Source organism: Ovis canadensis, chromosome 23 (assembly GCF_042477335.2).
Source record: "Ovis canadensis isolate MfBH-ARS-UI-01 breed Bighorn chromosome 23, ARS-UI_OviCan_v2, whole genome shotgun sequence".
Taxonomy (NCBI): Eukaryota; Metazoa; Chordata; class Mammalia; order Artiodactyla; family Bovidae; genus Ovis; species Ovis canadensis.
The window spans coordinates 72,475,712-72,501,716 of record NC_091267.1 but is presented as its reverse complement, the minus strand read 5'-3'; the positions used below and the strand labels follow the sequence as shown (position 1 = coordinate 72,501,716).

At 43.0% G+C, this 26,005-nt stretch overlaps 1 long non-coding RNA gene across 2 annotated transcripts in view; it reads left to right on the top strand.

Moving 5' to 3' along the window:
* The window catches only part of LOC138428402 (uncharacterized), a 136,139-nt gene extending 110,373 nt beyond the window's left edge, over nt 1-25,766 (top strand). The window contains exons 6-8 of one of the 2 annotated variants that reach the window (XR_011252431.1): nt 20,076-20,135; nt 23,810-23,890; nt 24,703-25,766. This is a non-coding gene — a long non-coding RNA (uncharacterized lncRNA). The remainder of the gene's footprint in view (nt 1-20,075; nt 20,136-23,809; nt 23,891-24,702) is intronic. The other variant, XR_011252430.1, reaches the window with a different exon arrangement.
* Nucleotides 25,767-26,005: the final 239 nt, after the last annotated feature.

Here is a 26,005-nt window from a genome sequence, read left to right as displayed (position 1 = left end):
TAAATTAATGTTATCAACAGTTTAGTATGGGAGAGCCAGCCTGCCACTGTGTTCAAGAGCCCTGTTCTGGAACCCACCTGCCTGGGTTCCACTTATGGTCCTGCCATGCTCTAGTTTATTTAATTGTGGGGAATCTCTCTGGCCCACTGCTTTCCCATTGGCATTTTAAGTAAAGAGTCACTTCAGTTCAGTCGCTCAGTTGTGTCCGACTCTTTGTGACCCCGTGGACGGCAGCACGCCAGGCTTCCTTGTCTGTCACCAACTCCCGAAGCTTACTCAAATTCACGTCCGTTGAGTCAGTGATGACATCCAACCATCTCATCCTCGGTCGTCCCCTTCTCCTCCTGCCTTCTGTCTTTCCCAGCATCAGGGTCTTTTCAAATGAGTCAGCTCCTCACATCAGGTGGCCAAAGTATTGGAGCTTCAGCTTCAGCATCAGTCCTTCCAATGAACACTCAGGACTGATCTCCTTTAGAATGGACTGGTTGGATCTCCTTGCAGTCCAAGGGACTCTCAAGAGTCTTCTCCAGCTCCACAGTTCAAAGCATCAGTTCTTCGAGGCTCAGCTTTGTTTATAGTCCAACTCTCACATCCATACATGACCACTGGAAAAACCATAGCTTTGACTAGATGGACCTTTGTTGGCAAAGTAATGTCTCTGCTTTTGAATATGCTGTCTAGGTTGGTCATAACTTTTCTTCCAAGGAACAAGCATCTTTTAATTTCATGGCTTCAATCACCATCTGCAGTGATCTTGGAGCCCAGAAAAATAAATTCTGTAACTGTTTCCATTGTTTCCCCATCTATTTGCCATGAAGTGATGGGACCGGATGCCATAATCTTAGTTTGCTAAATATTGAGCTTTAAGCCAACTTTTTCACTCTCCTCTTTCACTTTCAACAAGAGACTCTTTATTTCTTCATCACTTTCTGCCATAAGGGTGGTGTCATCTGCATATCTGAGGTTATTGATATTTCTCCTGGCAATCTTGATTCCAGTTTGTGCTTCTTCCAGCCCAGCGTTTCTCATGATGTACTCTGCATATAGGTTAAATAAGCAAGATGACGATATACAGCCTTGACATACTCCTTCCCCGATTTGGATCCAGTCTGTTGTTCCATGTCCAGTTCTAACTGTTGCTTCCTGACCTAAATACAGATTTTTGAGAAGGTAGATCAGGTGGTCTGGTATTCCCATCTCTTTCAGAATTTTCCACAGTTTACTGGGATGCACACAGTCAAAGGCTTTGGCATAGTCTATAAAGCAGAAGTATATGTTTTTCTAGAACTCTCTTGCTTTTTCAATGATCTAGCAGATGTTGGCAATTTGATCTCTGGTTCCTACACCTTTTCTAAAACCAGCTTGAATATCTGGAAGTTCACATTTCATGTATTGCTAAAGCCTGGCTTGAAGAATTTTAAGCATTACTTTTCTAGCGTGTGAGATGAGTGCAATTGTGCGGTAGTTTGAGCATTCTTTGGCATTGCCTTTCTTTGAGATTGAAATGAAAACTGACCTTTTCCAGTCCTGTGGCCACTAGTGAGTTTTCCAAATTTGCTGACATATTGAGTGCAGCACTTTCACAGCATCATATTTCAGAATTTGAAACAGTTCAACTGGAATTCCATCACCTCCACTAGCTTGTTCATAGTGATGCTTCCTAAGGCCCACTTGACTTCACATTCCAGGATGTCTGGCTCTATGATGGTGAATGATCTCACCATCGTGGTTATCTGGGTCACAAAGATCTCTTTTGTATAGTTCTTTTGTGTATTCTTGCCACCTCTTCTTAATATCTTCTGCTTCTGTTCAGTTCAGTTCAGTTCAGTCACTCAGTCGTGTCCGACTCTTTGCTACCCCATGAATCACAGCATGCCAGTTAGGTCCATACTATTTCTGTCTTTATTTAAATAAAGAGTAAGTTAGTGTTAGTAATAGAATGTTAAGAATAGTTCCTGGTACATAGTAATTACTATATGAGTTTTGTTAAAATTAGATAACACTCGCTTTGATTCTATGGAATCTACACTTATTAAATTAGACAAAAGCTTTCAAGATTTGGGAGACATTTTTATCCATTTTTCAATAATGAGATGACAGTGATGATATCAAAGCAAACCACTGGCTGGGTTATCTCCAGCCATGTGTTTGACGTGTCTCAGTGATAAAGATCACTAAGTGGACTCAGAAGATTTTGTAGAAATAATTTTAGTTTCATTCCTGTCTTGGGCACTGTTCTTTGTTGCTTTTGTTGTTGTTGTTGTTGCTAAATAGCTTTAAGCTGGAGAAGGCGATGGCACCCCACTCCAGTACTCTTGCCTGGAGAATCCCATGGATGGAGGAGCCTGGTAGGCTGCAGTCCAAGGGGTCACTGAGGGTTGGACACGACTGAAGTGACTTAGCAGCAGCAGCAGCTTTGAGCTGGCATGTACATGGTATGTGTGCTTGATCGCGCAGTCATGTCCGACTCTTTGCGACCCTATGGACTATCGCCAGCCAGGCTCCTCTGTCCATGGAATTTTCATGGCAAGCATACTGGAGTGGGTTGCCATTTCCTTCTCCAGGAGGTCTTTCTGACCCAGGGATCAAACCCCATTCTCCTGCCTTGTAGCCCAGGCACATTAGGGGAACACCAGCTCAGGATTGCCTGGCCTCCCTTCTCCCTGGGGTCAGCAAGGCCTCAGGTGGGAGGGCTGTGTGCCTGGGAAGTACAGATTTTCAGCATTTAGAGATGATTTATTTCAACCATCACATTTCATTGTTCAGGTAATAAAATTCCAGGGTGATTAACTCTCTCACTTGCCATCTCGGAAATGTCTGAAGGTGAGAGATGTTGGAATTAACGGTTAAAATGTAACTTTTAAAATTACCATGGTGGAAGTCAGGATTTCCATACCCTGTTTTGCTCATTATTAGCAATACTGTTGGGCTGAACATAGCTTCACAAGCAGGCTCACCAGCATGACTCAGGTGGAATCAGCAGTGACATTTCTAGCAAAGGAGTCGCAGTTGTCAGCATGGCCAGAGAACCAGCTGTCACCGTGGTTACGATGCTGAAGTTATTCGGGAGAGTAGCAGTAATATTGTCTGGATGTTATTAAGGCCAAGGAGAGTCTTATCTCACTAGTGTCGGTACTGCAGATGTCAAAGGCCTAGTTCATGTGATTTTTCCTCCCAAGATTTTAGAGATATTTTTTAAAACATCACTAAATTATCATATATTCTAAGAAACATTTGGAAAAGATAGTATTTGTGATACCCATTGTCTAGTCTTAGAATTTTGTCTGGTTTCTAACAGTAACTATTTGATATTTCATTTTGTTACATATCATTAAACAAGGTAACATTAAATAACTATCTTTTGATATTTAACTAATTTCGTCTCTCTCACACTACTCTTTAAATGATACTGATAAATAATTAGGGTTGCCAGAAAAAAATACGGTTGTCCAGTCAATTTAATTTCATATTAACAAAAAGAATATTTATACTGTAAAATGATTCACTGTTTATCTGAATATCAAATTGAACTGGGAGTTACATGTTTTTATTTGCTAACTCAGACAATCCTGCAAGTATTGTCACAAGTCCAAGAAGACAACTTTGAAATCTGTAGTTTCAAAGTCTAACGCCCATTTCAAGACAGAGTTAATAACCATTATTTTTGTGAAATATCCTCGATGCCTCCAGGAAGATTCGGGCCTCTCTTTAGCACCCACGTATCTTTAATGTTGCCATACTGGAGCATGTATCAGTGCGTTACCATTTATCTTTACATCTCTCATATTCTAACCTATGAGAGTAGGGATCTGTTTTCTTCAACCTGGAGTCACCAGAATCTAGCTCTGTGCCTGACAGATTAAAGCAGATAGGTCATGAATAATGAAAGCTCTTTGGTGCCCAGCCTGCAACCTCCTACTGAGCTCCAGAGAACCGGACATCCAAGGCACCTTCGATCGTCCATAGGCTCTTCCAGTTCAGCATATCCAGAACTTGCCTTGTCGTGGTTTTTGTGAGATCTGATCCTGTCCCACAGGTTCTGCGCTGGTCAGTGGCAGCGCTGTCCAGGCCGTCAGCCAGGCAACCACCCTGGGGGTCCGGCGAGGTACGCCCCTTGCATTCCTATTCCTTCATCTGTTCAGTGTGTAAGATCTTAAAGGTTCTCCTTTAAGACATCTCATACTCAGCCTTCCTTTCCTACCTCACTGTGAGATAACGGAGAAGAATAGCAGCGTCAAAGACCAAGTGGAACTGGAATTCAGAAATAATAAATTACTTCTGAATTTAAGCATTCTGACCTCAGTATCTATATGTAGCTCTAAAACAAACAACCCCCAAATATCTGATGCCCAGTTTCAAAAGAGAATAACCTTCTACAGGGCTTCCCCAGTGGCTTAGCCGTAAAGAATCCACCGGCAATGCAAGAGACGGGGGTTCCATCCCTGGGTCAGGAAGATCCCCTGGAGAAGGAAATGGCCACCCACTCCAGTGCTCTTGCCTGGAGAGTCCCGTGGACAGGGGAGCCCGGGGGCCACAGTCCATGGGGAGGGCAAAAGAGTCGGACACAACTGAGCGATTTAACAACAAATTTATGACATCAAAAATAGTAGAATTTTTGGTTAAAAGTCTAAAATACCCTATGGAGGAATATAATTTTATCTCTAGGCAGTGATTGTACCTACAGAGTAACCGGATATAAGCGATCTGGCTTTTGCCGTGTTTCCATAACTATTTTGAGTAGTTTTGTCCTCACAGAGGATCATGGGTCTTGTTCTCAGCCACACAGGTAGTGGCAGGGTCCGGTATGGTGGGGTCTTCTACAGCCTAAGCTAGGGCTTTGCCAAATATGTGTCTGATGTTGCCCTTTTATTTTATTTTTTTAAATTCTGAGTTTGTTTACTGTCCCACAAATAACCTTGTTAAGAAGGAGATTATCATCTCTGTTTTTAAAATCAGTTTTATAATCACATAATCTTAAATACACACACGCAATGTCTCCTCTAATGTCATCTGAAAAATGCTGTAAGAGAAGCTGTCTACGTCTTTTTCTGCTTATTAGCTAGCTGTCTCCCAGGAAGAAGGGTATGGAATTTAGAATGAAGAGGAATGGAATTCATACTCCAATCTGGCTCCTTTCTGGCTGTCTGGCATTACGTAACTTATCTGCCCTAGTGCTCAGTTTATTTATAATGTGGGAGAATAAGAGCTATTTCTTATGCCTACTCTGTACCCAGCAATGTTGGTTTAGCTCCCCTTTTGTTGTTGTTGTTGCTTAGTAGCTAAGTCGTGTCTGACTTTGCAACCCATGGACTGTAGCCCACCAGACTCCTCTGTCCATGGGATTCTCCAGGCAAGAATCCTGGGGTGGGTTGCCATGCCTTCCCCCAGGGGATCTTTCCTACCCAGGGATCTCACCACTGTCTCCTCCACTGGCAGTTGAATTCTTTACAACTGAGCCACCTGGGAACCCCTCCTTCCTTTTACCATCCTTTAAATGTTAGATGAGTTACTCACATGAATAAAACTACTTTTTTCTCTCTGTTTAGCCTAAGTTATTTAATATTAGAATTATCTTTTTAAAAAGCAAATGGTCACTTCTGGCCTTCCCAGGTTTCTCAGCTGGTAAAGAATCCATCTGCAATGCAGAAAAGAGACCCGGGTTCGATCTCTGGGTCAAGAAGATCCCCTGGAGAAAGAAATGGCAACCCAGTCTTCTGGCCTGGAGAATCCATGGACAGAGGAGCCTGGTGGGCTGCAGTCCAGAGGGTCTCAGAGCCAGACACGACCGAGCCGCTGAACAGAGCACAGCGCGTGGTCACCGCTGTCTGGTTATTTTGAACTCAGACACCTGGGCTATACAACACAGGCCCTGCATCACTGATCTGGGAAAGCCTTACTGCTCTTTAAGCGGAGTGTAGTTCAAAAATGTTGTTTTAGTGAATCAGTTAAATGCATCATCACACTACGTTATGCTCAGGTGTTTCCTGAAAAAGTTGTGCAGATCCAGGCTCTGTGCTCCTCTCGGGCTAGGATGCGCACTGGATTTGAATAATTACCTTCATGCCTAGAATTAATTGTTCTTTCTTCATGTATGCTAGGTCTCTGCAAATTAAGATTCTTTGTGTCAGAAGCTTTGTGAAGTGCCAGCGTGTTGAGTCACTTCATCCGGCCTGAAAAAGGAATGCCTCAAAAGAGGAGGCATTCCTCGTTCCACATCAATATTTCTTTTTTCTGGGAAATTAAACCTTCCGCGATACTTGCCCTTTGTAATTATGAGTGAAGCTAGGGATCTTTTCTAAAATTACTCTGATGCATTCGATACATACAGAGGTTTTAAATACATTACAGCGAATACTTTGTACTATGCAGCTCGAGAAATGAAACGGTGCTGATGACGTAAAGCTCCAGGTGCCCCCCACTCTGTCGTGCTCCTCGGCCCTTTCACCATCCAGAATCTGGCGTTTATCACGCCGCATGTTCTTTCTTGGGCTTTCCAGGTAACTCTCGTGGTAAAGAACCTGCCTGCCAGTGCGGGAGACTGGGTTCGATCCCTGGGTCAGGCAGATCCCCTGAAGAGGGCATGGCAACCCACTCCAGTGCTCTTGCCTGGAGAATCCCATGGACAGAGGAGTCCATGGGGTCGCAAAGAGTTGGGCGTGACTGAAGCGACGTAGCACGCACACTCGCATGCACGCACACGTTCGTTCTTATGTAGATTTTTACTACGTAGGTTTGCGTTTCCAAGTGATTCATGCAGCTTGGACTTGCATGTTTTTAAACTTTATGCAAATAATATTGTGTTCTGCTGCTTAAGCTCCTCCTCTTCCTGCTCAGTTTAGTGAGATCTGTCTGTGCTGACACGTGCATCTCCCGTCCACTTACTTTCACTGGTATTAAAGTTTGTCATTATTCACTTGATGGATAATTAGGTTGTTTGGGGATTTGTTTGTTCGATCTCAGAAATGACTGCCTTGAACACACCTTGTTTCTCTCTTGGTACACAGGGGTGAATTGTGTTTGTATCCATGCAAGGGGAATTTCTGGGGCGTGGACTCTCCCACTTCCATGAGACGTTGCGAAAGTGCTCACCAGCGTCAGTTTACGCTGGCCAGCAGAGGAGAGCTCCCTCTGCTCTACATCCTCTCCCATCCTGACTTTATATGGCTTTTGGGCGTGTAGTAGGATCACCTAGTGGCTTTATTTGCGTTTCGTAGATTCTTTACCACCTGGGCCACCAGGGAAGCCCTCTTAGATTACTAACGACTTTAAACTATTTTACTTGTTTTTATTAGTCATTTCCAATTTCTCTTCTCAGAATGGCTTTCTCCCCCCAGATTAGTCCTTATGATGCCTGATGTTATGTTGGTTTGTCTGGGCTCAGGGAAGCCCAGACAGCTGATAAACATGATTTCTGGCCGTGCCTGTTAGTGCATTTGTGGAGTGAAAGTCGCTCAGTCGTGTCCGACTCTTTGCAACCCCATGGACTATACAGTCCATGGAATTCTTCAGGCCAGAATCCTGGAATGGGTAGCCTTTCCCTTTCAGGGGATCTTCCCAACCCAGGGATCGGACCCAGGTCTCCCACATTGCAGGCGGATTCTTTACTAGCTTAGCCACAAGGGACTCAGAATGTGACTGCATTTGGACATAAGGTATTTGAAGAGGTAACTCAGTTAAAATTAGGTCATTACCTGGGCCCTAATCCAGCTGATTGGTATCCTTATAAGAAGAGAAAACCTGGACACATGGAAAGACCAGGGGTGGGAAGCTCACAGAGACGGTGCCAGGACACAGTGAGGAGGGGCCCACCCGCAGGCCGAGAGAGAGACCTCAGAAGGAACCAGTCCTCCTGACACTTTAACCTTGGACTCCTAGCCTCCAGACTGGGAAGAATAAATTTCTGCTAAGCTCCCTAGTCTGATACAGTTTCTTCTAGCCAGCCCCAGCAAACTAAGAGAGTCATGTTTGTAATGACAGACACTTGTTATGACCCATGGTGGGACAAGCCGATCCCATTCCTGGGAATTTGAATATGTCCTTAGAGTTGCACTGAAAGAACAAACAGGTGGAGGGGACTTGTTTGGCAGGGAGGTTGAGAGGAAAAGTCCATTGTATTGCTTTCTGAAAGTCATGAGCATTTTGGATTTCTGTCCTTGCCATGGCTTAGCTTTCCAGCTACTCTGTGAACGGGTACAATAAAAATGTCTCTCCACTGAAAGTCTTTTGCTCACTGGAGAGTCAGAATCAGTTTCTTCCAACTGAACTGAAGGAATACACTGAACATGCCCAAACGAAGTTTATTTAAAGATGATATGCATGGGGAAATGTTTTGGTAAATGACTCTTCTTGAGTTGGACTTGAAATAGACAATTTTCAAGTGGGAATGTTTAATAACAAGTGTGTCATCAAAATCCTCCCGCTTTCTGAACAAGAAATAATTTCTGGCTATGTGGGTTTTAATTTGAATCCTCTCTTGTTGTTTAGACACTAAATCGTGTCCGACTCTTTGTGACCCTGCGGACTGAAGCACGCCAGGCTCCCCTGTCCTTCACTATCTCGCAGAGCTTGCTCACATTTATGTCCATTGATCTGGTGATGCCATCCAATCATCTCATCCTCTGTCACCCCCGTCTCCTTTCGCCTTCAATCTTGCTAACTTCCCGGTCTTTCCTAATGAGGCAGCTCTTCACGTCAGGCAGCCAAGGAGCTAGAGCTGCAGCTGCGGCATCAGTCTTTCCAGTGAGTGTCCAGGTTGATTTCCTTTCGGATTGACTGGCTTGATCTCCTTGCTGTTCTGGGGACTTTCAAGAGTCTTCTCCAGCACCACAGTTCTAAAACATCAGCTCTTCAGCGCTCAGCCTTCTTTTATGGTCCAACTCTCACATCCATACGTGACTCCTGAAAAACCATAGTTTGACTATACAGACCTTTGTCAGCAAAGTGATGTCTCTGCCTTTTCATGCTCTTTCTAAGTTTGCCTTTAGCAGGACTTTCTATGTCGCTAGAGTAGGCCTTGCCTGGCATGATAGCCATTAGAGATTCAGCAGGTAGCTTCTTCGGAGAGTCCAGGAGAAGCATGATGTGTTTGTCACCTGTGATCCCTATGAGTCCTCCACTTTCCTTCCCCCTTTTCTGTGTTTGGAATATCGACAAGTACATGAACTTGACCTAGGAACCATAAGTTCGCATACTTCTGCAATGAGGAGAGAGCTGGGCGAGGAGTGGCACTGAGGTCTGCACTGCTGTTTTAATTCATTTGAAATAGAATCCTTTCTTGGCTTATATATCTCTTATATTACTCAGATACGCAGCTATAACTGAGTTTCAGAGATGTATTATATATAAAAGCCTGTGCTTTCTCCAAAAACACATAATTTTTTTTGTTGAGTTATGTGGACAGTTAGATAGATATTTCTAGACTGAGTCATTTTTATTTATAATACCAGGCATCATTTATAAAACTGGGACAAAAACTGATTATCACGTCCCTTTGGCTGTGCTTAGATTTTCTTCCCTTACAAGATCCACAGTTAATTATTAATTTTCCTTAAAAAGTGATCTATGTAAGTATTACTTTAGAATTATATTTTTTAGTAAGGCTTATGGGGGAGATTTTAACAAAGAGCAAAGCTTTATTTTAAATAAACATATACACCTTGGCTAAGATGTATTTTTTAAATTGCCCTTTGCTATCAGCTGACCAACATGGCCTTGGTGCTCCCTTCCTTTGACAAAATTACCCAAGCTTCTTCTTGACAATAGGCACCCGCCCTCTCTTCTCTTAGAGCATTTATTTAGGAAACATGTATAAATTCTTTACTTATGAACATCATAAATTCTTTCTCTGACCCATTTGAAATTAATAAATGTTTTTAAAAAAAGAAAACCTTTTGCCAAGGAATGTCTTTCTTAGGCACCTGTGAACCATTCCTTTGAAATGTAATCTTGCCACGCTTCTCATTATAAAACCGTGAAGGCAGGGGAACTCTACTTTCCCTCTGTTGCCTGATTCTCTCACCTCTTCGCCGACCATCTTCTCCTTCACTTGGACAATCCAGTCCCATGGCCATGCCTTGGATCTCGCCATCACAAATAATCCATCACAAACAATGCTCCACTTTCAAAGCCACTGATTCAGCCAGCTTTCCCCCTGACCACATCTCTTCTCTCGTTTTCTGGCTCATTCCAGCTTCCTTGCCCCAGTAACTCCCTTGTGATCATCCTCCACTCTCTGAGCCATCAGGCCACTGACCTGTTTCTTACCAATTCCTGTTACCGACTTGCGTCATTTCTCACCTGATCTAATCAGAAGCCAGGACCTACAGTTGCAGCATCACTCCTGTTGAAATCCTAATTTCTTTCTGTCTTCTTCTCATCCAGTCCTGGGTGAATTAGCACTTTCTTCCATGCCTGAGCACAGTTGTCATTTTCTGAATGCTTCTGGAGAAAGTCACATGAAAAGGAATATTACTTCCAGTCTATTCAGGTTCCCCTGGCTTGTAACGGACTTTTCACTCTCTTGACAATCCAACTGGAGTACTATTTAATGTATCCTCCGCTCTCCAAAGTGACTGTTTCTAACTTTCTTTATTCTCTGGAACATTCCAAATTCCACAATCCATCCTACTCCATATTCTTAGCAGTTTTATCTAGCTCTACTTTTCAGAAAAAAAAAAAATAGAAGGCATCGGATAGAAACTCCTTTATTCTCCACATTGAATATACATACCTACTTAGACCTGATTTCACCCTCTCACTCCCTTCTACTGCAATATGTGAGTTAAAGTGTGCAAATAATACCCTTGAACATTTTAAAGCAGCTTAATTATATACAAGAAGCTACAATACTTAAACAGTTTAAGGTTAACCTGTGCATACACCCGTGAAGTTATCACCACAATCAAGGTGACAGACATTTCCATCACCTCCAAAAGTGTCCTTCTGCCATGTTGCATGTGTGGTGATGACACAGCATGAGCTCTGCACGCCTCACGAATTTGTTAAGCGCCCAATGCAGTATTGTTGGCCACAGGTACCGTGTCACACATTAGATCTCGAGGAGTTATCTGTCTCACATAACTGACCCTCCACAGCCGTCGAACAACAACCCTGCATCCCCTCCTCCCCCCAGTCCCCAGCAACCCCCATCCTCTTCTTTGTGTCTATGAGTTTGATTATTCTGATACGTCATATAAGTGGAGCCATGCCATGTTTTTCTGTGAATGGCTTGTTTCACTTGGCATAACGCTCTCCCGGTTCATCCTGGTCGTCACATACGGCAGGATTCCCTTCTTTTTGAAAGCCGGATCGCATTCCATTGCGTACATTTCTCCATCCATTCGTCCCCTAAGCCTGTTTTCCACACCCATCCTCCTCCTCGGCCTCTCTGCCCCACTTCACTGGCCTCCTCCTGTTTCTTAAACACACCCCAGGCATGCTCACAGCTCCGCACCTCCGCACCCTCTGACCCATCTTCCTGCAGCATTCCTCCCCCGTCTGTTTGCACGGCCCCGCTGCCTTGCTCCTTGGGGTCTGAGCTCAGGGAGCACCTCAGCGAAGTCTTCGCAGGCTGTCTTATTTAAAGTTGCACCCCCTTCCATCATACAGACCGTATTTCCCCGCTTCACTTTACTTTCCTCTGGCAAACTACATATTCTGGCCATTTATTTATTTACTATTTACCTTTTTTAATGCAAAAGTTAGCCCAGTGGAGGTAGGGGCTATTTTTGTTCACTGTTGCTACCTTTAGCACGTAAAGTGGGCTCGGTAAGAATCTAGCCAGTAAGTGAATGAGTCACTCCTGGCAGTTTCTTCTTATGTTAAAAAAAAAAAAAAATGAAATCAAAAGAGTCACATGACTGAGAAAAAGTCAGGAAACCCAGATATGAAAATGTAGAACACTCCTTGTTCAGAAATAATGCTTTAGCCAACACTTTATTCAACTCTAAATTGGCTTGTAGATAAAACCTATAAATTTTTGTAGGTAACTTAATAATCTAGCCTAATAAACTTGTAGATAGTACAAACATTAAAAAAGAAATCTTAGCGCTGTACACTCACTTATTATCCCTAAGGCAACCCTGAGACAGTGAGTGATTCTGAAGATTTTTATGAATATTTCAAGTGTTAAAAGAAAATGGTCAGAAATGCTTAGGGACTAAATGCAGTTTCATGGATCCTAACTCCTTAAAAACTAGCAATCCACATAGGGTTCATAATACAAATCTTTGTGAGTCAGAAAATTCAGTCTACCAGAAGACTTGATGCCTGCATTCAGAATTATTTACCAAGTGCCTACTAAATGCAAACTCTTAGGTGAGGGTGTTGTGATACAGAGATGCTGGGCATGGTCTCTGCCTGGGAGGGCTGTGTGCGCGTGTGAGTCACTCAGTTCTGTCTGACTCTTTGCAACCCCATGGACTGTAGCCCGCCAGGCTCCTCTGTCCATGGGATTCTCCAGGCAAGAATACTGGAGTGGGTTGCCATTTCCTTCTCCAGGGGACCTTCCTGGCCCAGGGATGGAACCCGGGTCTCTCATGTCTCCTACCCCAGCAGGTGGGGTTTTTTACCACTGCACCACTCGGAGGCCCTGGGAGGGGTGAGCCATCTGTAAATAAGAAAGTTTATTGTATTTTACTTCTTAGCTCATCCTCTGTGTTGGATATTGATACCCTTGTGTACCTGTCAAACAGACTCATATATTTACGAAAAGCACGTATTTTCTCTTTCTCAAGAGCACTACTTCCTAGAAGAGAATATTCTTGACTTAAAAGTGACTGTTTCTAAATATGCAGCCTTGCTGTTTAGTGCCTCAGTCGTGTCTGACTGCTTGTGGCCCCAGGGACTGTAGCCTGCCAGGATCCTCTGTCCATGGGATTCTCCAGACAATAATACTGGAGGAGGATATTCCCAACCCAGGGATCAAACCCGTGTCTCCTGCACGGCGGCAGATTCTTTACCCTGCACCACTGGGGAAGCCCAAAACAGGCAGTATCCTCTGCTCATTTACATGCGGCCTCTGTGACTGTGCCTTTCATCCACTTTTTTCCTGTATCCAACATTATTTCCTCTCTTTAAAAACTATAGCAATAGTATTTCTTTGCTGTGGAACAGTGGCCCTAATTGGCATAGGTCATGTTGCTTAGAGTGTTGTCACAACACTCATCAAACTGGAGTGTTGATGAGATAATTTACCTGACAGGTTTATTCCCAATTTGGGGTTTATCTTATCAACATAATTACATTCATTTCCTTTGTTAAGTCAATCTCAGTTTACATTTCCCCTTCTTTATTCTCAGCCACTGGAGATATTGATTTCATCTGTAATATAATATAACTGGAAAAATTGAGGCTAACATTCTTGCTTTGGCTAAAGGCAGTGTTTTAAAATGTGTGGTTTCTCCTTCTATGTGTAAATAATAAATCATGTCAAACCCTACTGAGTATGGAATATAAAAAAATATATTTGTTAGACCTCACCCTAACAAATTAATTCTTTCAGAGCTTACCTCCCAGAATTATCAAACTGCTAGAAGTAACTGGTGAACACTTGATTTCTTTAAAAGTATAATTAATTCCAATTTCTGAGTGATCAGATTAAGTATTAGGCATGATCTTTTATGCAGGGGACTCTAAACCTGGGGATTATTATAGACACAAGAGAGGCATTTTGAGATACTAGCAAGAGGTCTGGATTAGGAATTGGGAGATAAAAACCAGTAAGTGGTTTTGTAGTCTCCAGCCAATCTTTTAATCGCTATAACTTTGTTTCCTCTTTTGAAAAATGGAGCTGTCACTTGCCCAGCGTATCTTGCAAGGAGCTTGAGATAATATAATGAGTTGTTGTTCAGTCACTAAGTTGTATCCAACTCTTTGCAACCCCATGGACTGCAGCACACCAGGCTTTCCTGTCCTTCACCATCTCCTGGAGCTTGCTCAAGCCCATGTCCATTGAGCTGGTGATGCCATCCAAGGGATCTCATTCTCTGTCATCCCCTTCTCCTCCTGCCATCAGTCTTTCCCAGCAGCAGGGTCTTTTCCAAGGAGTCAGCCTTCAAGCAGCATAAAAACTGTATCTATGCAAATACTTTTAAAATTGTTAAAGGTGATATTTTATAAAGGTAAGACATTTCTTATATTTGTAAGACCAACCTAAATAGCATATTAAAAAACAGAGACATTACTTTGCCAACAAAGATCCATCTAGTCAAGGCTATGGTTTTTCCAGTAGTCATGTATAGATGTGAGAGTTGGACTGTGAAGAAAGCTGAGCACCAAAGAATTGATGCTTTTGAACTGTGGTGTTGGAGAAGACTCTTGAGAGTCCCTTGGACTACAAGGAGATCCCACCAATCCATCCTAAAGGAGATCAGTCCTGAGTGTTCCTTGGAAGGGTTGATGCTAAAGCTGAACCTCCAATACTTGGACCATCTGATGCAAAGAGCTGACTCATTGGAAAAGACCCTGATGCTGGGGAAGATTGAAGGCAGGAGGAGAAGGGGATGACAGAGGATGAGATGGTTGGATGGCATCACCGATTCAATGGACATGAGTTTGAGCAAGCTCCAAGAGTTGGTGATGGACAGGGAGGCCTGGCGTGCTGCAGTCCATGAGGTCACAAAGAGTTGGACATGACTGAGCAACTGAACTGAAGACATTTCTCATTCTATTTATGTTTTTGTTACTTTTAACATTAGAAGGGCCTTTAAAATTTTGTAGATTAATAAAAAGGCAATATCTGCTATAATCATGAGTCAAATAAACAAGATGTTTGTAGTTAAACAGTCTTTGGGTACATGCTGTCATCTCTGACTCTTTGTCACCCTTTGGACTGTAGCCCACCAGGCTCCTCCATCCTTGGGATTCTTCGGGCAAGAATACTGGAGTGGTTGCTACTTCAGCCTCTAGAGGATCTTCCCAACACAGGAATCAAGCCTGCACCTCCTGCATTGCAGGCCGATTCTTTACTCCTGAGGCATCCAGGAAGCCCCAAACAGTCTATAAATGATGCTTACTAATGATGAATTTTTATGGGATTAAAATGTGGTAGCTCCTTTATGATTGCTAACTAGGAACTGAAAATAACTGTTCCCGTTTTCATTCTCAAGCAGAAATCTCTCTTGCCGTACATCTGTGAGGCCTTGGTGTACTTTGTTCTTCTGATCTATTCACGAAGTCCCGTTTATAAATGGATTAGTTTCCAAAAGTACATTTTAAGTAAGTTTTTTGGAACAGAGAAAAACCTTTTCTTTTTCCAGTTAAAAAAGAAGAAACATTTCATGCTTGGGGATTTTCCACCTTCTTGCCTTTCCTCGTTCTTTCCTATCTGCCTGAACAAGCTTGAATTCTACTCATTCATCAAAACCCCAGAACTGTGAGTTCTTTGAGAGGAGAGAATATATCACCTTCATTTATGGGAACTGAAGCGCTGGCCCATCCTTTCCTTTAATGTGCAAATATAATGGCAAGACTCCCCCGCTGCCTCCCTCAAGACCACGAGGTCAGGGAAGCTATGTCACTCAGCATCCCAGGGAAGCGCCCTTGGTCCAGGCTGCCGCTTGTCCTTCTCTGGTCTGCCACTCCAGATCACTGTGCAAGTTTCCCCTCAGCACTGGCCCAGCGCTCCCAGTTATCCAGCAAGAGGCTGCAGAGCCTCAGCAAGTGCCAGAGACTCTAAGACTGCATCACGCTTGTGGTGAAGAACCCGCCAGCCAGTGCAGGAGACGGAAGAGGTGCGGGTTGGATCCCTGGGTCAGGAAGATCCCCCTGCGGAGGAAATAGCAGCCCACTCCAGTATTCTTGCCTGGAGAATCCCATGGACAGAGAAGCCTGGCGGGCCACAGTCCAAAGTGTGGCAAAGAGCCGGACACGACTGGGCACGCCTAACAGTGCAGAAGAGCAATGCGGAAACGGGTTGGAGAGCGTGTCCTAGAGGCGCGGCGCCACGCCTGTGGGGAGGTGCTCGGCCCGAGCTCTGCGGGCCCGTCTGTATTCCCTTCTCCTCTCTGTGACCACTTTTCTTTTCCCATCAGGAATCCCCATCAATCCTCCCCTCGGTTCTCAAAGCACAAGTCCGTTATTCCCCCTTTGTCCTTTTTGGAGCACACTGATAAATAAACCAACAGGAAAAAGACAATCAGTTGACATAATCTGCCAGAAGTCTGCCATCTCCGCCCCCACTGATTAACACCAGGAAGGGGACCTTTGCAGAATATGGTTACCCTGCACATCAGAAGCTGTGGCTTATTTTACCAGTGTTTAGGGCTGCCTTAAACTGCAGAAAAAGAGGACTCATAGCTCCAAAGCTGCAAGCGCTCACTAAAGTGGTTCCTGAGAGCAAAGAGGAAATTGGCTCCCCACCCCCCCCCCCCCCCCCGCCCCTCGTCATTCAGCTTTATTTTAAAATTGACTTTTCCGACCTTGGAAGTCACAAGAAATAAATTGCTTTCTAGCCACTTAGAAATAGTAATTTTGTCTTGTTTTTAACAATCAAGGGTTCAGAAACTCACTACACTGTATCTCCAGCATATACCCAGTTGATACTGTGTAGTGGATACATTTTTGTTGATGAATAATTGAAGAAGTAGTAAGTGGCATCAAGCCTTTCTTAATTGCCAGTGTTGTAAGTAGCTTCAATCTGACTGTTAGCATTTTACACATACCTTTCTAATTTATTTTTATCACTTTCTAACTTCTGTAATGATTCTGTGTGTCCATTTCACTTTCCCTACTCCAAGTGCATTAGAAAGTGAAAGTGAAGTCACTCAGTCGCGTCCGACTCTTTGCGACCCCATGGACTGTAGCCTACCAGGCTCCTCCATCCATGGCATTTTCCAGGCAACAGTACTGGAGTGGTTTGCCATTTCCTTCTCCAGGGGATCTTCCCGACCTAGGAATCGAACCCTGGCCTTCCGCATTGTAGGCAGATGCTTTACCGTCTGAGCCACCAGGGAATTAGAAAGTGCATTAGAAAGATGAAGCATATATTTTCATTATCATATATTTTATAAGTTTGTACATATCCTATATGTTTCAGCAATTATGTTCCCAGGGAGACCTGTCTGTCCATCCTCCTTTGCATCCATCCATTTCTTAGAGTAGCATAACAAGTGAGACATTCTGGCATGTTGCTTAAGGATGCCAGCACTGGAACATCGCTTCCCCCATAGATAAACTGAAAATAATAAACATACCTGTATCATAAGGTTCTTGTTCAGAGCTGAATGAGTGGGTGCATGCAACATGCTTAGCTCAGAGCTGGATCTGCAGTCAACCCAAAGAGAACTTTAGATATGATTTGTCGTTGCTACTAATTCCAGGGGAAAAAAGGAAAGCATCTATTTGTCAGGACCTGTTGGGTGTTGAGGGCAGGAAAGGTTTCATCTTTCGCCTAAAGCGGTGCACTGTCTGATGGGAGAGACAGACAGTGCGGCCGAATAAAGAACTGAGAGTGACGAGCACAGGGCAGGGAGGCTTCCACCCAGGCTGGGGAGACGAGGCTGGGCCAGAAAGGCTTCTCTGACTCCTGAGTTGCACAGTCACGTCGAAGCTAAAGTGTAGCTACCTATAGTAATCAGTGGAAAAGTACTTATTTGGTATGAATAACCGAGCAAAGCAGGGAAAAAAATGCTGAAACTGAATCAAAATTAAGGTACTAATTATACAGAGCATTCTTGGTGTTTTGTATCATTTGGCCAAAAACTTGGGGTTCCAGGGAGATGCAGAACCCCAGGTGTGGCACAGCCCAGAGGGGGCACCTGAGGTGAGTGAGGTACTCAGTCAGGTTTGGTCAGAATCCGTACTCAGCATGTTCATTCGTGGCTGCACCCACCCCAGCTCCATGGAGAGGGGACTGAAAACCAGTTGCTTGATGCCAGCCCGCAGTGGACAGGGCTCAGTGTGGAGACCCCGGCTTTCTGTGCACCTGGTCACCTCGATTCAGGGGATGGACAGACTCCTGATACAAAGAAAAGCTATCAATGGACAAGCCCTGGCAGACCCCAGCCTGCAGGTGACAAGATTTTATAACTGAGAGAGGGACAACAAAGATAGGCACCTTTGGCCAGTAATTCCTGATTCAGCTGGTATGCAAAGAGTAAAAGGTAAAGAAAGATGCCTCCCCAAAGACTCTGCATTTACCATGTACAGAATTAAATTCATCTTCTTCCTTTTCCTTAATCTGCCCTTCTTCCTGCCGTCTTTAATTTGGCTTTGTCTATCTATACGTTTGTGATGTGGAAGTTGCTCAGTCATGTCCGACTCTTTGCGACCTCATGGACTATACAGTCCGTGGAATTCTCCAGGCCAGAATACTGGAGTGGGTAGCCTTTCCCTCCTCCAGGGGATCTTCCCAACCCAGCAATTAAACCCAGGTCTCCCGCCCTGCAGGCAGATTCTTTACCAGCGGGCCACAAGGGAAATATGCATCTGTGATCCGTGCGATGTCTATCTATGCGTCCTTTGTCACCATAGAGTCAGCGCTATCCCTCATCTTTTTGATCAATCCATCAAGAGAGCTTGATGACTGTGCTACTTAGAAGCTTCTCAAGTACATGGTTCCCCCAGCCCACCTTGCCACTTGCCCTGTTACAAGCTCCAATTACCATAAGCATCTCAATAACTTTCTTACAACACTCGTCCTGAGTTCGGTTTCTTCTCTGCCTCGTGTCAGCCTTTATCCTTTTACACAAGGCCAGATGATAAATCTCTTAGGCTTTGTGGCTATACAGTCCCTGTCATAACTACTCAATCCTGCAGTGTGACGTGAGCACAGATACAGACAGTGTGTGAACACACAGGCATGGCTGTTTTCCAGTAAGACTTTCACTACAGGCACTGGAATTAAATCTCACGTGACATAAAATATTACTCTTCTTCCCATTTGAAAAACCCCTTTAAATGCATATAAGCTATTCTTAGCTCACAGGTTGCAGAGAAACAGGTGGTGAGCCAGATTGGACCTGCAGACTGCGGTATTCTATTTTGTACTGTCACAAATGACCTTTCCAACCACTGCTGAAAGAATCAAGATCGAATTGCTCATCAGAGACACTGGCCCCTTCACTGAATAAGTGCCTGCAACCTGTACTCCCACTCTCGTCTCCAACCTTTTCCCCTGACTCAGATGCTCCCTGTATTTCTGTCTTACTATTACGACACTGTCATTTATGATTCTAAAAATACGTCAAGGATTTTAAAGCCTTTGTGCCCTTTGATGTGTTATTCTGTTAGAAAAACTCCATCTAATCAGCAGATATCACAACACATCAGATGTCATGGCTTTATTGTCATTTTCTCTGAATCTGTAATTCAGCAGAATTCATTTCTCTTTCATTTGTATTCCCAATGTACTTCATACATATATTTTTTCCATAGAGATTATCATATGGTTAAAGTTTCTTTTTTTAAAAATTACTTAGCTTTATTCATCATACTCATTAGAGTCATTTTTTTTTAAGTTTTTTTCACCTTAAATTTCCCTTTTGTTTTTTTAAGGGTGATTTGATTTTTTTAACTTTATTGGGGTATAGTTGGTTTACACTGTTGTTGGTTTTAAGTATACAGCCAAGGGATTCAGTTATGTGTGTATATAGATATGTATACACACACACACACACACACACACACACACAGATATTCAGGTCATGATCTTCTTAGGAAAGTGTCCAATAAGTCTCTGTTAAGCAAGTGGATCTGTATTCCTATATAGCCGATGGGAATTTGCTGCATGACTCAGTGAACTCAGGAGTTCCTAAAAATGCTCTTTGGTGCATCTTTATGCATCCATATTCCTTGATTCTTTCAAGATACTATAATCTGACTAGTTATATTTGCGGTCTCTGGAGTCAGACTGCCTGGGTTACCAGCTCTGGCACTTACCAGCTTTATGATCATGGCTGACTTTCCTAACCTTTTTCTGCCTCGTTTTATTCACCCATAAAAGAGGATAATAATAGTATGTCATAGGGTTATTGCAAGGACTAAGTAAATAAAAGTACTTAAAACAGTACCTAATAATAGGAAAAACTCAGATGATGATGATTGTTATTTATTTGTGCTTATTATCTTCTCCTTAGCAAGCTTTTTCAGTAAGTTGCTATACAGAACATCCAACCAACTGGTCAAAAGTGTAAAAGGTATGTAAAGACATTTATTTGATACTGTAGAAATAAAAATCTCATATTTGTTTTGTTGCTCTTCTAAATTTTCAGCTTGCTTTTCTGAGCCATAGGTCATGTTTATTTCCAGACCGTGACTTCTGCCTTGGGTTTTCTGTTTAAATTTTTTTCTTCTTATATTTCCAAATCCATTTAAATTTCTACAGTATTGCCTATCAACAGACTTACACTTTATTTGCATGTATCCCATAAGCATAGCTCATCTTGAATTAATGGGGCTTAGGCAGCAGAAAGAACACCATGAAAATGTTATGACTGACGGTGATGACCCAGAGAGATGTTATGGGGAGGGAGGTGGGAGGGGGGGGTTCATGTTTGGGAACGCACGTACACCCGTGGTGGATTCATGTCAATGTATGGCAAAACCAATACAGACCAATACAGTATTGTAAAGTAAAATAAAGTAAAAATAAAAATTTAAAAAAAAATAAAAATAAAAAAGAAAATGTTATGACTGAAACAGGCTGAGGCTAACTTCAAAAGAAACGAATGCAATTGGAATAACCTGTTTAAATCAGCTATTTGTCATGTAAGGGAAAAGAGAAGAGTTCTTTTCATCTGGTTATTTTCTCCTTTGGTATAAAAAGTGTAGGCACCTAAATTTAAGGTCACTGTGGAACCAAACTGTGGAAGTTTTTAGATATCATTTCTTTGAACATTTTTCAGCCAAATCTTTCTCCCCACTTTCTGCATCTCCAGTGACGTGAATGTTAGATGTTTCCTAGAGTCCATCAAGTCCCCAGAGTTCCGCTCGTTCACTTTTCCTGTCTGTTTTCTCTCTGTTTTTCGGATGGGCTATACCCTTCTGTCCTTCGTGACCTTTAATTCTTTCTCTTGTCTTATTCTACTCTTGAGCCCATCCAATGTGCTTGTAAATTTTCAGTCATACTTTCCACTTCTCAAATATCCCGTGGGGTTCTTTATGTTTCCAAATTCTCTGCTGGTTTTCCCACGTTTCCAGTGTGTTTGTAATCGCTCTTTGAAACCCTTTCATAGCATTTGCTTTGCAGATTTCATCACAGAACCCTGAGCTCTCCTTCACCTTGGCATTGTTGCTTGCTGACTATCTCGTGCTCATCTAAGTTGCGATTTTCCTGATTCTCTGTAAGGGTGTGAAGTATGGAACTCCAAGTCTTATTTTATCTTCTCTTTGGTCTGGCTTCCTGTGATACCCCTCCACCAGGGGATTGGAGGAGGAAGGGGAGGGTTCACTACCAGTGAGGGTGGAGGTCCAGAACTACGGCCCAAGGGGGTTTGGAGTGGGGTGGGAAGAGGGCTGGCAGTTCCAGCTCCTCACTAGACCTCAGCCGATACCTGGCCAGGAGTAGTTTTTCTTTCTTTCTTTCTTTCTTTCTTTTTTTTTTTTTTTTAACCTAGGGTTGAGGTGGTGGCGTAGTGAAAAGGGCCTGGTTTTGTTAGCATTGGGCAGTGGTGAAATTCCTGCTTCTCCATGAGGCTTTCTTGACCACATCCAGTGGTGAGGAGGAGGCGGGCTCTCTGTTGCTCATCACCGCTGGGTGCTATGGAGGTAGGAAGGGTGATTGCTTACAAGATCTCTCTCTTGCTGGGCTGTCCCTTTTGTGGTGTGTTGGCTTGAGAGAGCAGGCTTTTGTTGGAGCTTTTCAAATAGCTCATCTACTCCATGTTTCTGAGTTGCTTCTCCAGCTCCAGATCTATGTTCAGTTCAGTTCGGTCGCTCAGTCGGATCCGATTCTTTGCAAACCCCATGGACTGTAGCACGCCAGGCCTCCCTGTCCATCACCAACTCCCAGAGTTCACTCAAACTCATGTCCATCGAGTCCATGATGCCATCCAGCCATCTCATCCTCTGTCGTCCCCTTCTCCTCCTGCCCCCAATCCCTCCCAGCATCACAGTCTTTTCCAGTGAGTCAACTCTTCGCGTGAGGTGGCCAAAGTACTGGAGTTTTAGCCTCAGCATCAGTCCTTGCAATGAACACCCAGGGCTGATCTCCTTTAGGATGGACTGGTTGGATCTCCTTGCAGTCCAAGGGACTCTCAAGAGTCTTCTCCAACACCACAGTTCAAAAGCATCAATTCTTCGACGCTCAGCTTTCTTCACAGTCCAATTCTCACATCCATACATAACCACAGGAAAAACCATAGCCTTGACTAGACGGACCTTAGTCGGCAAAGTAATGTCTCTGCTTTTGATTACGCTATCTAGGTCAGTCATAACTCTCCTTCCAAGGAGTAAGCATCTTTTAATTTCATGGCTGCAATCACCATCTGCAGTGATTTTGGAGCCCCGCAAAATAAAGTCTGACACTGCTTCTACTGTTTCCCCATCTATTTCCCATGAAGTGATGGGACCAGATGCCATGATCTTCGTTTTCTGAATGTTGAGTTTTAAGCCAACTTTTTCACTCTCCTCTTTCACTTTCATCAAGAGGCTTTTTAGTTCCTCTTTACTTTCTGCCATAATGGTGATGTCATCTGCACATCTGAGGTTATTGATATTTCTCCCAGCAATCTTGATTCTAGCTTGTGCTTCCTCCAGCCCAGCATTTCTCATGATGTACTCTGCATAGAAGTTAAATAAGCAGGGTGACAATACATAGCCTTGACGTACTCCTTTTCCTATTTGGAACCAGTCTGTTGTTCCATGTCCAGTTCTAACTACTGCTTCCTGACCTACATATAGGTTTCTCAAGAGGCAGGTCAGGTGGTCTGGTATTCTCATCTCTTTCAGAATTTTCCAGTTTATTGTGATCTACACAGTCAAAGGCTTTGGCATAGTCAATAAAGCAGAAGTAGATGTTTTTCTGGAACTCCCTTGCTTTTTCCATGATCCAGCAGATGTTGGCAATTTGTCTCTGGTCCTCTGCCTTTTCTAAAACCAGCTTGAACATGCAGAAGTTCTCAGTTCATGTTGATCTAGGTTACACAAGACCAAACGCCAAGAAGCTCACCATTGTGTCATTTCTTGGGACCCAAGACTCCTAGGTGATCTGACTTCCCTCCACCTCTCAAAGTCTTCTTGTGCTTGTTAAACAAAAAGTCTAGAGTTTCTAGTTGTCCTTATGTGGAACAATAGGAGAAGGCACTTCTGTTACATCTTTCCAAAAGTAGAAGTCTGGCATCTCAGATTTCTAACTAACGTGAAACACTTCTCAACCTTTGAGGCTGCACACATTTCCAGAAAGACAGACCAAATCGCTCAAATAAATTTAGTAGAACTCTTGTTCTTCTAACCTGTGATAAACATCCATTATACGACAGAGGTAAGAAAATATCTCCCAAATTTCTCATCTAGAGAATTGACACTATCTCAAGAATAATTTTTCTTATTCTATCATCACATCTTATAAAACACTTTCAATGTTTTATTTCCCAGCTGGATATAAAGTATACCTTGGAGACAGTCTATCTATCAGTGGGGCTGACTCAGCTATACTAAAAGTGAATTTAAATTTCGGTGCCTACATTTTGTAATACCAAAGGAGAAAATAACCAGGCCTCTTTTGTCCTTCCACCATAGCTCAAGAATAAACCCAGACAAAACTTCCATAAAAATGAATGAGCAAAACACACCCTATAAACTAGAGTGAAGACTGGGCGAGACAGGCTTCCTGCATATTTCACATCATAGTATCTTTTTATCTTAAATTCAGACATAGGCACCACAAGCTGCTGAACATTTACCAAGCAATCACAAATTGCCTGCAACTCTGCTGGAACTTGTCCGCTATCAGGTAAGCATTTGCCATGTCTATTCTATCCAGCCTTTGTGTCTTCCTTTATGGGGTCTTGTGTTATGCCTTCTATTGGTGTGTCAGGGTTTGGGATGCTGTCTGTAGCTGTGGAATAATCCTGAGAGTGCTAAATGACCCAATCTCCCATTTGGGTGCAGTGTCAAAACATCATTGTCTGAAACTAAAGCAGACTATTTCCTAGAGCAGGTCTTAAGGACTCACGCAAGCATGCCCCTGGGAGGTGTTGATGATATGAGTAGTTACCCCAGACTGCCCATGACCACAGCTCTCTTGGGTACTCCAGTGAGAATGTTAGAAATTAATTCACTGGTCAAACTGAATTGCTGTTTATGAGTCTCAGAATGTGAAAGAAAAAGAAAGAGAATACCTTCCTGGGTAAATTCCCTCAGAGCCTTGTCAACAAGGTGTTGAATTTTTTTTTTTAATTCATCCCTCATCAGCTCTATAGACGAGGTCCATGAGTTTCAGAAGAGATGTTTTCATGTCTTCTTCTAAAAGCAAAATAAAGGTAGTCCCTTTGGCCACTGTTAACTTCCACTGAGAGGCTGTAAAAGCACAGGCAACTACCGACACTTTTTTAATGTGCACCGACTGAAACCCCCAGGAACAGCGAGCACACACTTTACGGGGTTCTCACTGATGCTCTGTGTCCCTGCAAATGAACAGGCACCTGTGCTTGGTGTAGATTCACTGCAAATCTGTACTGGGGGGAATAAAAAGATACCGTTTGAAAACGCATTGAGGAGGCCAGCTGAGAATAATATAAACATATTTATCGCTTCTCTTTTCAGCACTGTTCAGCATACTGATGCATATTGTTCATGTCATAGAAGAGTCGGCTGGTAAAGGGAACGAATTAAAAGACATTTATATAGGTCTCCTATTTTATCATTGGCAGAGTATCTTTTTAAAGTCATATGATTTCAGGAAACAGATTGCTTTTTTCAGGCTTTTTTGTTATTTTTGAGATATAATTGACATATAACATTGTATTCATTTAAGGTGTACACCTTAATGATTTGATGTAAATATATGTTGCAAAATGATCATCATTGCAAAATAAGTTTCATTTGTGTCTGTGCATGCATATTCAAAAGCAGAGACATGACTTTGCCAACAAAGGTCCATCTAGTCAAGGCTATGGTTTTTCCTGTGGTCATGTATGGATGTGAGAGTTGGACTGTGAAGAAGGCTGAGCACCAAAGAATTGATGCTTTTGAACTGTGGTGTTGGAGAAGACTCTTGAGAGTCCCTTGGACTGCAAGGAGATCCAATCAGTCCATTCTGAAGGAGATCAACCCTGGGATTTCTTTGGAAGGAATGATGCTAAAGCTGAAACTCCAGTACTATGGCCACCTCATGCAAAGAGTTGACTCATTGGAAAAGACTGTGATGCTGGGAGGGATTGGGGGCAGGAGGAGAAGGGGACGACAGAGGATGAGATGGCTGGATGGCATCACTGACTCGATGGATGTGAGTTTGGGTGAACTCCAGGAGTTGGTGATGGACAGGGAGGCCTAGTGTGCTACGATTCATGGGGTTGCAAAGAGTTGGACACGACTGAGTGACTGAAATGAACTGAACTGAACTGATGCATACTCAGTCACTCAGTCATGTCCAACCCTTTGCAACCCCATTGACTGTATGTAGCCTGCCACCATACAGTAAGTAACAAATTGTTTTTTCTTGGGATAAGATCTGTTAAGATGTACTCCTTTAGGAATAACTCTGCTTCAAAACAAATGTATCAAATTGGTATTGTTTCCTATGAAAAGAATGCTTGAAGATGCTGCCATTACAGAAATACTTGGGGACTTTCTTGTTTCTAAAATAAACATCATCTGTTGCAAATCTTCAGGTTTTGAATGTAAGTTACTAGGTCACCAGAAACAAGGTCTTTTTGAATTAAGTAGATACAATAATTGGAAATCAAACAGTTTAAATTACTCTAGGAGCTGGAGTACTCTTCTATCAGGGTAGCTGGAATACTGTCTTATCATGGAAACCAACCAGTGTCCTACCTGGACACTGTGTTGCATTACGTAAAAGTTATTCAATTTTCTACATGAGGGAATTGATGGATTTTTTGTATGA